The following is a 12,725-nucleotide window of genomic DNA, read 5'->3' as shown; positions in this document are numbered from 1 at the left end:
GGACAAAAATCGTAGAGCGACCAACCAAAATTGTTTGAGTTAACACCGGTCACAAAAATTCAATATTTTCACTTCCTTCGATTAACTTACGTGTTCCTGATTGAAACTTTCCCTGAGAATTATCTCGTGGACGAATGTAGGTAAATCACACAACATCTAAAGCTTGAACCCAGTGTAGATTCATGCAAAAACTATTACATCGAACACACTGTAAGTGCTGCAAAATGTGTAATAATCACAAAGTATTTTTTCATTATTACACACATTGAAAATGAAGTAAATGTTATTAAAAAAATTATTTGAGGTGCAGTTTTCTAATAAGTCACCCCACAAAGAACACTCTAGCACAAATAGAAATCGTGCACCGAAAGAACTTTAAGTGACATAAATAAACCCTTAAAGTGACAAAAGAACTTGGCTTGAGAGGAGTCTCAGCGTGTGACTGAATGTTTCAAAACTCCTTTCCCTCATGGCTTTATAAAAAGACTCATTCTCTAGCCCGTCACGAAACAAGAAACAACATCAATTTTGTCACTAGAAACTTGAAAATTAAATACACGACAACACAGATAAAAACATCCAGTGGCGGAGTGGCCATTAGGCAACGTACCACAAAACCAACATTTGAAGCGCACGCAGGACCGGGCCGAGTCGCCAGCAGGTGGCGCTGCGGTCAGTCTCTGCAAAAGACAAATTTCATATCATTTTTAAGCCACACTACTTCAATATATCAATGATATCTCCGTTCGTAAACAGAGTCATTAGAGCTGATTTACTAACGAAACAAAGCTGGTTGCAATTACTCAATGGCTCGGACTGTTTACCAATAATTCAGTATGCTAGAAATAGGTATTGGGCACAAATAAGAGGCGCATCTGTTATGATTATTGTGAGCAATGTATCCATGGGTATATGCCGTAAATCAAGCACTAATTATGGCCATGAACAAATAGTGCTTTATATCACTGTTGATTACGATGGGCTGCCGATGGTGAAAACATGTTTGTGGTTTTGAATTTTGGCTCCAGAGCATAGTATCGATTTACCGCGCTAGTTTACAATTTAAAGTGAGGTGGAAACCTATTTTGAGATATTGTGAATTAAACGAAATCCATTAGCATACCCAAGTTTTCCGGCGAAGGTCCCCAAAGGAAAGAAAGTTGAACAAAGCGTAGCCAAACGAACGCTGTAGTATTAAATATTTAACGATTGCTAATGGAATGAAAATGGACTTTTTTAATAGCGAGAATACTCAAGTCAGAAGTATATATTCTAGAGTAAAAATATCAGGCTCCCGACATGAATATTTTAATCAGGTTTTATAGGGGTAGAGTCCGCTTGGCCCAAATTCTTACCTGAGGGAAAGATTTTCTGACAAAAACCGAAATTTTTGTGATAAATATTTCAAGCAATCTAACGAAACAGATATTACGTAAGGCTTCTGCAGGAGTAGAATTAGTAAATTACGCACCCAGAAAGGAAGCGTTCCTTTTCTGCCGGGAGCAAAAGTTAGCGAAGCGAGCCACATAGCTTTGAGGTCCGCCATTGTCCGAGACAGGGAGAGAATACTTTTCTGGTTTATGTAATATCACAACTATGAATCAAATATTGTTATTTTTTGCCTTTTACTCAAGGTACTGAATTCCATCGGTAGAACCATTTTCGGGTCCAATAAATGGATTGGGGGAGGGGGCTAAAATTGGAGGCACAGTGGGATATCGCGTCTATCGGGCGTACTGAGTAATAGATAGGTCGAATTCCTCCGAGTTTTTACCAACTCATGTCCTCCGAAATAAGGGATACGTAGAGGAGGAGCGCTTCGAGGTTGGGATTTCTAGCCGGAGGTATGTGCTCTTAATTGGACGATTTAGAAGACATGGCCCGGTTCACACTCTTTAAGAGTTCAATTTCCGGCTTTCTTTTAGGTTCTTACAGGACACTAGGATTTTGTTGGTCAAAGCACACGCTATTGAGGGATGAAACATTGAATTTCATCGTTACATCTACCCGGCTTTAGCCTAGAGAGAGAAATATACCCCTCATTTCCAGCACGTATAATTGGGAGCTCGTTTATGTATTAGTTCTCCCTCTATTATTCACTTTCGCGAACATTAATTCACATAAAATATGAAATAGCTCAATCAATACTACGCAATACTAACAATAAGGAAAATGGGAAAAATTCAATGTATACGATATTGCCAAGCCCATTGCATACTTAACTGTTTTCGTTTGCGTGTCTGGTGGTACGCAAACTTTCTACAGGACTAGTTAAAAATTAAGTCTTCCTTAAATATTCTTCCGTTAAGGGGTTTGTTGGGGAAATTTTCATTACACTAACATCCGTCAAGCAGGTTTAAAGTGTGTTTAAAGAATGAAATGGAAAAGTCAAAAAGGGCAGGACTGCGACAGAGAAATCTGAGATATTCCACTATCCGCAACGATTAGCAAAAGTGATTATATTTCCACGTGGAGGAAAATTTCACATTCTATTAGTCGTGGGTGCCCGACCTCAAGTTTTCTTCAAAAACTCGGACCACGTAATTACACTCACAATTGCACAAAATATGATACACATTTTCCTATTGCGATATAAAACAGAGACATAACATAGTCGAGGCATTTATTTATTGCGATTTAACTATTTTATGATAAATTTAAAATCACTGGTAAAATGGTTCTAAATCTTTTGAATATTGCCAATGACGGCGCCTTTAACAATACAAGTTGGCATGCCGACCTTATTAATACCATTTAAAATGCAAAGTTTCGTGCTCGTCGCTCGTTAGACATTGTTGGTATATGTTTCAATAGGGTTGGGTTAATTATTACAATTTGCTCGAGTTAGAAATTAATAATTGGTTAATTAAAAGGTTATTTATAGCAGCTGCGAAAGTTGTCTTTTAAATGTGCGATATCAATTTTAGCAGTCAAATACCTCTTTGTTCCGCCCGATTAAATGAGTATATCAAAGGGGCATTAAAAAATTGAAGTCATTAGACTTCACCTGAATGGAAATACCTTTCGAGTGGAATCTGTAAATTCCCATCAATTTTCCGAACTCTTTTTCTAAACAAATGTGCTTTGTTAAATGTACCTTGGACGAATAAATTGTGGCATGGAGAAAAGGTATTCACGATTGATTTATGCTCTCGAATGACTTGTCCTTCGCCTTTTTTTTTCTCATTAAGTTAAATTACAACTTTTTAAATTAAGATTAAATTACATCGCTAAGGGTCTTTTTATGATAACCAGAATCCATTAGATTGATAAGGGGTGATCATTAAAAAAAGGACTCGGTGCTGATTAAGCCATTTACCCCATATTTAACCACAGAGTAATTGACACGTAGTTTTTCCTTTGTTGGTGGAGGGAAATGTGGTGCGTTGGCAGAGACTCTAGATTAGTTCGCTGATGTATTCAGGGCGAAACGAAATGTGTTCTGCAAAATGCCTCGCATAAACCACTGCAAATTTAATGCAATTGATCGCCTCCATCTAGACCCAAAGCGACGTGCATGAACAATTAAAACAAATAGGAAGTGTTTTCAAGTGTGTCTTTTTGCGTCCTCTTGAGCCTGGAAGCCATTTCAAAATAACCGAATTACTAAAATATTTCTGAAAATTATTATTCGTGCATATTGGCACACATGCTCACATCAAACAGATATTTAAAATAATATCAATTTACAATTTAATAATAATCCCTACATGAACATATCGGCCTGTCCTATTCATGTGGAATTTACCTGACAAAAACGAATTTACCTGCAATATTTTACGCTAAAATAATCCTCTGAAATGCGTAGTTATACATTTACCAAAAGAAATTGATGCACAAAAAAACTCGACTATTATTCCGATATTGCGCGACGCAGCGGTATTTGAAACGATCACATCGAGCATTATTTAAACGACATAAACAATTCATTTTCTTTCGCGGTCAGGACATATTTCATGACATTAAAAAAAAAATTAATATCGGACGGAATTTTATCACAAAGTAGCAAGTAATTTGACTATTAAAAAGTTCAAATTTGTTTCCGTTCAAAGCGCCATTTGGGTCACACTAAAACCGTAAAATATGATCAAATAACAAAAGTACACAACGATAAAATTCCGCATGACCGAACTAAAAAATGATAGTGGCCCATAGAAAGTCGATTTTGCACTGGAAATTAAACGAATAAACAAAACTTTAATTACCGCACCAAATGTGTGTATTTGTATCGCATTTTGCCGACAGAGCATAAGTGATAAGTTAATTTGGATGTTTCCACTAGTGACGTCGAATTTAATTAAAATTAATTTTTAATTTGTCAATCGAATATTTACTTTTCACACAGCGGGACAAACCATTCGCTTTGAAGTGCCCGAAGCAATTACGTTACATGTTAATAATAATTCTTACAGTTAATTGAACATTCGTGAAGCACGCAGTCGGATTTAGCGCAAACTTTTTAATGGACACCTAACGAATGTTCCTTAAACCTCGCCCAATTTCTCCTTTGGATTTGGCCCTCGACCGGAATTTTTCCAACGAGGCCAAAATTACGTTTCAACCCTGGGTACATTTAAGCCTATTATGGTCTTACGTATGGAAGTGGTGGATGCGATCGCAAACGACATGATTTAGATTCCCCAGGGGGGCGAGTTTTCCAGTTTCAAATGGATTAATAATACATATTTTTTTAAATTAATACCATCATGTTACAATGTGTCACTATTATTTTGGGACATTTAGTAACTTGTTTATACAGGGTGTCTCGCAAGTGTTTCATTATACTTCAGTGAGTAATAGTACATTGAAAAATAATATGACTCCCTATATAAACCATATTCCAATAATGCTTCATTAAGAAGATACAGGGTGTTAAACTTAAAACACACCTGGAATATTTCAACGTATCAGAGTATCAATGAACAGGCGAGCTCAATTATGTATTTAACAAAATGGCCACCAATTTGAACAATTTCTATAATGTTATAGCAAATTAATAATATTTAAAACAAACTTAATATTATTAAAACCATTTAGAGAATATCGTGCATATAGACGGTATTCAATTTTTTACTGGCAAACGATACGTCGGACGAAAAAGAGTCAAGTGAGCATTTTTCTTCTAAATGAAATTAAACTTCTAAAAATAATTTTTATTTTGATAAAAAGCAGTGGCGCACCATGTTTTTCTTTAAAAATGTGCTGAGAGGTGTCCGTACGCACGTCACTGGTGAAACGAAAAATAGCCCTTTTGCATAAATAAATGCGTCTACATTAACTCTCAAAACATGCCAAATTTCACTTACATATCTCAAACGGTTTTGAATATATCAATAAAAGTTAGATTTTTTAAGTAAAGTTTAACACCCTGTATCTTCTTAATGAAGCATTATTGGAATATGGTTTAAATAGGGAGTCATATTATTTTGCAATGTACTATTACCCACTGAAATATAATGAAACACTTGTGGGACACCCTGTATAATTGAAATTAAATACAATAGGTAGAGGGAGACGAACTGTTTAATCTCCCTGTTTATCTGTTGAATCTGTAACTCAATTCTAAAGGATTGTATCTTTTTAATCTGTGAGAGTAATTGTTGGCGTCCACTAGGTTTATAGCCAGGTGATTTTGATGCCTATTAAGGCGTAAAATGCACTTTTTGGAGTGGTTTTCAATTTCTTCTCGTATTGTGGGTACCTTTAAATCATTATGTAGGGTCTCATTGCTCACATACCATGGTGCTTTTGCTAACACATAATAATACATTAAAACGAATATTTCATAGAAAGCGTATTTCCCAAGCACTCGTCATCCGACACTGCAAACGGCCGTGCGGTGACTAATAGGACTGCTCACCGCATTGAATCACAGGTTGGCCCACGTCAGTATTTCGAAATAAAGCTTTGGGCCGATGCACTCATCAACCAACCAAATCAAGCTCAAGTGTATTAAAAACGGTTATAGTGCTAGAAGCCAAGATGGCAATACATACAGTAGGTCAAAAAAGTATTCATACACCCAGGCGAATGACGTTTATTTACATTTTTTTCTTAACTTAAAAACAATTGAGATACAAAAATAATTAATCCACACAAATAAGGCACTATTACACTGATTTCTAAAAAAAAATGATCAAAAAACTGTTTCTTTGTACAGGAAAATCAAAGGAAAATGTCTTCAGGTGTGCCCAAAAAAGTATTCATACACAAACATTCTGGTCCTTTTTTTATTAAGTTTCTTGTATATAAATTCCATTTATTTGCGATAAGTATTTACTAGTTCTTTTTAAACCAAGTTAGTGCAAAGTGGATTTAAAAATAATAACTATGGACCGAAGAGGAAAAGAAATTAGTGAAGATATCAAAAAGTTAATAATCAAATATCATCAGGAAGGAAAATCTGTTGGAATAAGCTGTCCTACTATTCAGTACATAATACAGAAATATAAATCAACTGGGTCGGTGGCAAATTTAAGACGTCGTGGAAGGCCAAAAAAAATAACTCAACGAAATGAGAACCACATTCTCCATCAAATTAAAACGAATCCTAGTGTAAGCGCACCATACCTCGCTTCACAACTAGAAGAGACCACTGGACAACAGATCCATCCTGAAACTATTAGGTATCACATAAGGAGAATGGGATTCCATGGGAGAAGAGCAGCCAAAAAGCCGTGGATAAATAAAGTGAATGGAGAGAAATGAGTTGCGTTCGCTTTAAAACAAATTAATAAGCCAATGGAGTTTTGGAAACAAGTGATATTCTCTGATGACAGTAAATTCAACATATCCGGATCAGATGGTGCCAAGATGGTATGGAGAAAACCTGGTGAAAGATTGAAGAAGTGCAATTTGAAAGCGACAGCTAAACATGGCGGTGGAAACATAATGATTTGGGGATGTATGGCAGCAAATGTTGTGGTTAATTTGGCTTTTATTGAAGGAAACATGGATAGATTGATGTATAAAGATATCTTGGAGGCCAATTTAAAAAACAGTGCTGAAAGGCTTGGAATAGCTGAAGGATTCTACTTCCAGCAAGACAATGATCCGAAGCATTCATCGAAATTAGTTTAGGAATGGTTGCTATATAACACTCTTCATTTATTAAAAACACCTCCCCAATCTCCCGATCTCAATCCTATTGAGCATTTATGGGAACATTTGGAAAGGCAGATTAGGAAAATGAAAATTTCAAGTAAAGAACAACCAAAAAATATTATTTTAAACGAATGGTCCAAAATACCTGAAAGTGTTACTTGTAATTTGGTGGAATCAATGAATCGTCGTTTGCAAGCTGTGATTGATGTTAAGGGTTATCCCACAAAATATTAATGATTTCATTGCATTGGTGTTTAAAGTTACAAATGTTCATTTTCGGTAGTGTATGAATACTTTTTTGGGCACACCTGAAGACATTTTCCTTTGATTTTCTTGTACAAAGAAACAGTTTTTTGATAATACTTTTTTAGAAATCAGTGTATAGTGCCTTATTTGTGTGGATTAATTATTTTTGTATCTCAATTGTTTTTAAGTTAAGAAAAAAATGTAAATAAACGTCATTCGCATGGGTGTATGAATGCTTTTTTGACCTACTGTACGATACGGAATGAAAGTGCAAAAATTATATGCCCGATACGGCCCCGAGTACGACCCTGCAGCTTCGTTGGTACTATTGCGGTACCTTTTTTCCATTGCTCGAGGATTTCATTAGGTTGGTGTATTAGTTGTGCTGGTGGGAGGTGTTAAAGCAAAAAGGATCGCATTCAAGATCGCAGATCGTCCGTTTTTTTTTAAGAATTTAAACGTCACTCCCTATATTAAAAATGAATGGCGAACAACGCGCTCTGATCGTGAATGCGATCCGTTTTCCTTTAGCATTTCCCACGACACCACTAACATTTTCAAATTATGGAAGAAAAATGTCTCGGTAGGTCCAAACGAGGCAGGTGTCTTAGTAGCCCAGTTCGCATCTCGAAAATTGTCACCGGCTCCAACCCGACCGAATCTCGCAAACTTTTTCTATTACTTTAATCACTCTCCGCCATGTTAATAAACACTTCAGGCGCCATTTGATCATTTTTACGTTGAATTATTTTTTGATATTCTCGACAAAGTACAGTTTTAAAAGTCACCTCTAAATGGAATAGTGTTCGCTTATAGACGAGGTGACACACATTTTATTGTCCTCTCTAACTGGAAGTTCATGCAACAAGTGCAACAATGATCATATCCGTTAAAGTCGAATATCTTTCCCTTCTAAAAACCCTGAATCTAGTTCAATATATTTTATAAACGCCCTAATATCTTATGCAATTTTATGGGGCAACTCCGTTTTGAAAATGCAACACGGCTGTTTCCTGGCCCATATCGCCACTTTGAAACGGCGATATAACGCTCTTTTTGGCATAAGGACACCTTTTTATTGCTTGGAATTTATGTCATGTAAGCGCAGTGTTTATGCCTGAGCTTACTTTCCTTATGGATCGGAATACCTGTGAATGATTTAGGCAACCGATGAAAGTTTGATGCAGTGAAGAATTGGAGTTCTAAAGCTGTGGAACAAAAGACATAAAATCTCGATCGATGTTCGGGAATTCGCTAACTCAGCAACAAAAAATTCATGAGTTGTCAATTTCTAAAGATCTATTTTTCATTTTCTTTCAATATTTCCCTTCCGGATGCAAACAAAACAATTATCGCAGCCGAAGCACTAAATTGCCATCAAAAAGAATTCCTTTAGAGAAAATGATGATTTATTGTCCTGCACATAAAACCTTTCTCCTAGTGGAAGCCCTTTTAATATTATATGGTCAAACGATCCATTTCCAGCCATTTCTTTCTTTTGTGAAAAATATTCTGTCACCGCTTTGTCTAGCTGAAATCCTGTTCTAAAGACAAATAAATTTCCAGAAATAGGTTTTTTAAATCTATTAGCACAATTTAGTGAATTTCATGTTTAATACTTCCTAAAGAAAAGCAAATTTATTAGGCAGCTTCTCAAACGCTAGCACAAAGCTACTTTATATTTTACGACAGTAAATTTAATAAGTTTTTACATAAAGTAATATAAATTTGGAGAGGGAATCCAAAGAGTGCACTCTATAGATAAGTAAAATAGAATTACGTATTCAGGTTACGAGCCTCATCTCTCAGGAGCGGTCTAATATCGTTAAAAGCAGTTGTAAATTTGGTGCCTAATAAAAATATGCACTAAAACTGGATATAGCACCTTAAATCATGGATAAAGCGATTAAGTCCTGGTGTTATCTCCTTTTCTTTCACATTTCCGAGAGGGAATTTAAAAAATCCGCTTTAGTTTTTCGTTAAACCGACCCAATTCCATTAACACAGATCGTCCTGGTAGTAAACACAACAATTGTTATTTAATTTTTTTCCCAGGAAGGCCTGCCAATTCCAGTCATGATGGTGAGGTGTCAGTCGGAAATGAATTTAATTGGTCCTAGCCCAGCGAAGCTGAATTAATTAAAATCACCTTTCCAGGCTTCCAGTTTAAAGTTTTCGACCCGTTTTTTCCATCATCTTTTATTATATAAAGTGCAGCCCTTTATCAAAGGACTAAAGTCCCAGATGCCATATGAAAGTGGTAAATCCTCAATTTTCATCACATAAAACCCGAAAATCCAACTTATGGAGCAATTAGGACAGTGTGTGGGAAACAGATATCATTGTAATTAGAACATCCAATTTAACGCCGAGTTAAACGCTTTTGTGTCCGGATTTGGATGAACGGCTTCTAGTTTTTGCCAAATTTCGCCTTCATGTGCCAACAACCACCCAGTGGTGTCGAATTATTGCCTCGGGGTGTCAAGATTGTCGGCCATTTGGCAAGGTTATTCCCTAAGAATGTTTATCAAACCAACAAGTCCGACGACTCATTGCTGATAAGATAAATTCATTGTTATTCCACTGTGCTGCGACGTTACTGACTCAGCGGCAATTTAAAATTATTGCTATTTTCTTTGATTTTCATTTTCATAGCTCGGACTTAGACCCCTTTGATCTCGAGAGGTCGGGCCGGCAATATTGTGCTCTACGTATCAAAATATGACTCGTCAAATTCTTGTGTCGGTTCTGTATCTGTCTTACATATGTTTGAAATGTGTGATTTTTACCCTCTTCGTGCATAGAATTTCCTTCTCCGTAGGAAGATAAAATTTCACATTTGTAGTTTAGTTCTTCGTCATAAGTTCGGCAATTCCTCGCAAATAACTTTCGTCATTTTAAACGTTCTGTTCAACGACTTCGTGTCTCTCTCAGAATCTAAAGAAATAACTTTTGACACCATCTCTGTGATTTTCAGTTTTTCCCAACTTCACAAATTTAATTCGATAACGCATCACTTCACAAAGACCGAGAAAGAAAAGTAAGTTAGAACGGAAAGTTCTGGTTCAATGAAAAAACAACATAAGTCAATGCCTCCTCCCCGTCACGTAACTATGCCATAAAATTTTAATTCAGACGTCAAAATACGTCCACCTTGGAGCGAATCAATCTCGTAAAATGTCATTTTAAATAATAAAATGGTTCTCGAGATATCCCCTCGCAACACGTTAAAAAATTCACCCTGTGTATACGGCATGTCTAAGATCAATTGAAGGGTCTTAATGGGGCGTTGAAGGGCCATCTAGTTGAGCGCGGAAAAGACGCTCTTCGCAAGAGTTTGGTACTGTGTTTTTGGTATGAACGCAAGATATAACAAAAATAACTCTTGAATTGAAATAAAAAGTTTCATTTTTAATAATCAGATTTCTTTAATGCAGGTACAGACAAAGAAAAACGTTTAGGCGAATGCTCAGTAAGTCTTTAGTGAAGAAGGCTTACTAAGCATTCGCCTCAATTGTCAGGGTACAGAATACTCATAAAGGTGGAATTGGATCGGGAGGATCGTGAACTGTTAAATAAAATTCAACAATCATTGGCGGATTAGAAGGCTAATTTGCGCTAGCGCAATTATTGCAATAATTTCCCTTGGGGGCACAGCAATGTTATAACAAACTGATATACAGGGTGTCCCAAGAATGTGGATCTCTATCGATATCTTGAAATCTATGACTAGAGAAAATTTCGAATTTGGGTATCATACTGAAGCGGAGTCGATCAATCGATTGAAAGCTTCTTCGTGAAAATATCACTTTCGGTTATGCCGGAAATGAATTTTAACTCGCTAATTTTAAAAAAACACCCCGTATACCATATGACATTTTGATCACGTGCAACGTTATAGATGTTTCTAATGTATGATATTCTATACCTAAATTTCACGGTTTTCGAGATATTTAAAACTTTACAAAAAAATTACGCAAACATTTTTTTGTAATAATTCGTAAATGGCTAAATATGCCTGAATTAAATTTTGTGCTCTTCTCCAAAATACTTTGCTGCTCTTGGATCAGCAAGTTAAATCGCCTAATAATAAATGCCTCTTCATACAGGGGGAATTTAAAAAGATTACCCAAAATTATCATATAATAATTGTAAAAAGATTTTATGTTTTAAATTGGAAACCTATTTTTTCAACTGATGAAAAAATAAGTCCTACTTTCAATCCAGCTGTCTGTAGTTAAACCTAACCGTGTTCATTTTATTTCAAAAAGACACTTTTCAATGTTCAGTATTGTACTTTAAGGATGGCAGCACCAGTAAATTATATAAACGAAGAATACATCAATATGTTTATTATTTTTGGTCTGTTACAAAACATTAACCCGAATATGTGATATATTTCGTAATCAATGTCCAAAAAACACAAAGCCATTATGAACAGTTCGCACATCCATAATAGATAATTTAAAACTAGCGGGTCCGTCAAAAGACCTTACAGAGGAAATAGAGTTATTGTTGAGAACTAAATAAAAGTTTAAAAAGTTTAATACTAGATAATTTTAAACAACAATATTAAACAGAATTCAAAATATCAATGGCATAAAATATCACTTGAGTAAATTTTCCAAATTGCGTCCTTGGACTGCTAAACACTTTACATTTTAGGATTCATTTGTCACTAGTGTCCTTCTTATTTCTAAGGAATCTGAACTACCAAATGCAGTTCTAACTTCCACAGTTTTAACGGAGTATTAATCGGTCATCCAATGGAAAAATCGAGATCTAAGAGGTCGGGTGATCGGGGGACCACAATTGAGGCCAATCATTCGCTATTCACTGGTCATAAAACTTCTTATGAAAAGTTACTAACCAAAGAACCATGATGAGACGGTATTCCATCGTGCTGGGAAAATGATCTGCTAATGACAAATTTTCATTGTAGATTCGTTCAAAATTTCTCAATATATTTAAATATCTTTGGCCTACATAAAAAAATGATTGAAAAAGTAATTTTAAATTAAAATCAAATCGATTTTTGCTCATTTTTGCCTCGTGCGTTCAAATGTTATTACTTAAAAGTGTTAAATCTTCCTAAAAACGCGTTAAAAACAATTAAAAAAAAATTATCTGTTTTGAATAATCGGTTTCTTTCAAGTGTTGCACTAAACTAATTCAATATGGAATTACGTTTTTAACAATTCTACGAATGGTGGTTTTTGATAAATTGGGCTGCGGGGCAGCTTGTCTTAACAATGTTGTGGAATAAGCTGGGAAATATACCAAAATTGCAATGTCACTTATTTCGTCATTGACAATAGGCTAGTTTCTCTTGTAAGGTGTTTCGGCAGATCAGCTAACTTCAAAATCATCTATTA

The 12,725-nt window shown here is 35.6% G+C and overlaps 1 protein-coding gene across 16 annotated transcripts in view; it reads right to left on the bottom strand.

Annotated features, from left to right (window-relative positions):
* The window catches only part of bru3 (bruno 3), a 457,921-nt gene that overhangs the window by 296,892 nt on the left and 148,304 nt on the right, over positions 1-12,725 (bottom strand). The window contains exon 1 of one of the 16 annotated variants that reach the window (XM_066294038.1): positions 611-681. The exons of 14 other annotated variants lie outside the window; for them this stretch is intronic. The gene's annotated coding sequence lies outside the window, so the exon portion shown is untranslated. Of the gene's footprint in view, positions 1-610; positions 682-12,725 lie in introns of those variants that run through there. One more of the 16 variants, XM_066294026.1, reaches the window with a different exon arrangement.

This window comes from Euwallacea fornicatus, chromosome 20, assembly GCF_040115645.1.
Source record: "Euwallacea fornicatus isolate EFF26 chromosome 20, ASM4011564v1, whole genome shotgun sequence".
NCBI classification, from domain to species: domain Eukaryota; kingdom Metazoa; phylum Arthropoda; class Insecta; order Coleoptera; family Curculionidae; genus Euwallacea; species Euwallacea fornicatus.
Note: the sequence above shows the minus strand (reverse complement) of the source record. Positions and strands in the feature narration are given on the sequence as shown.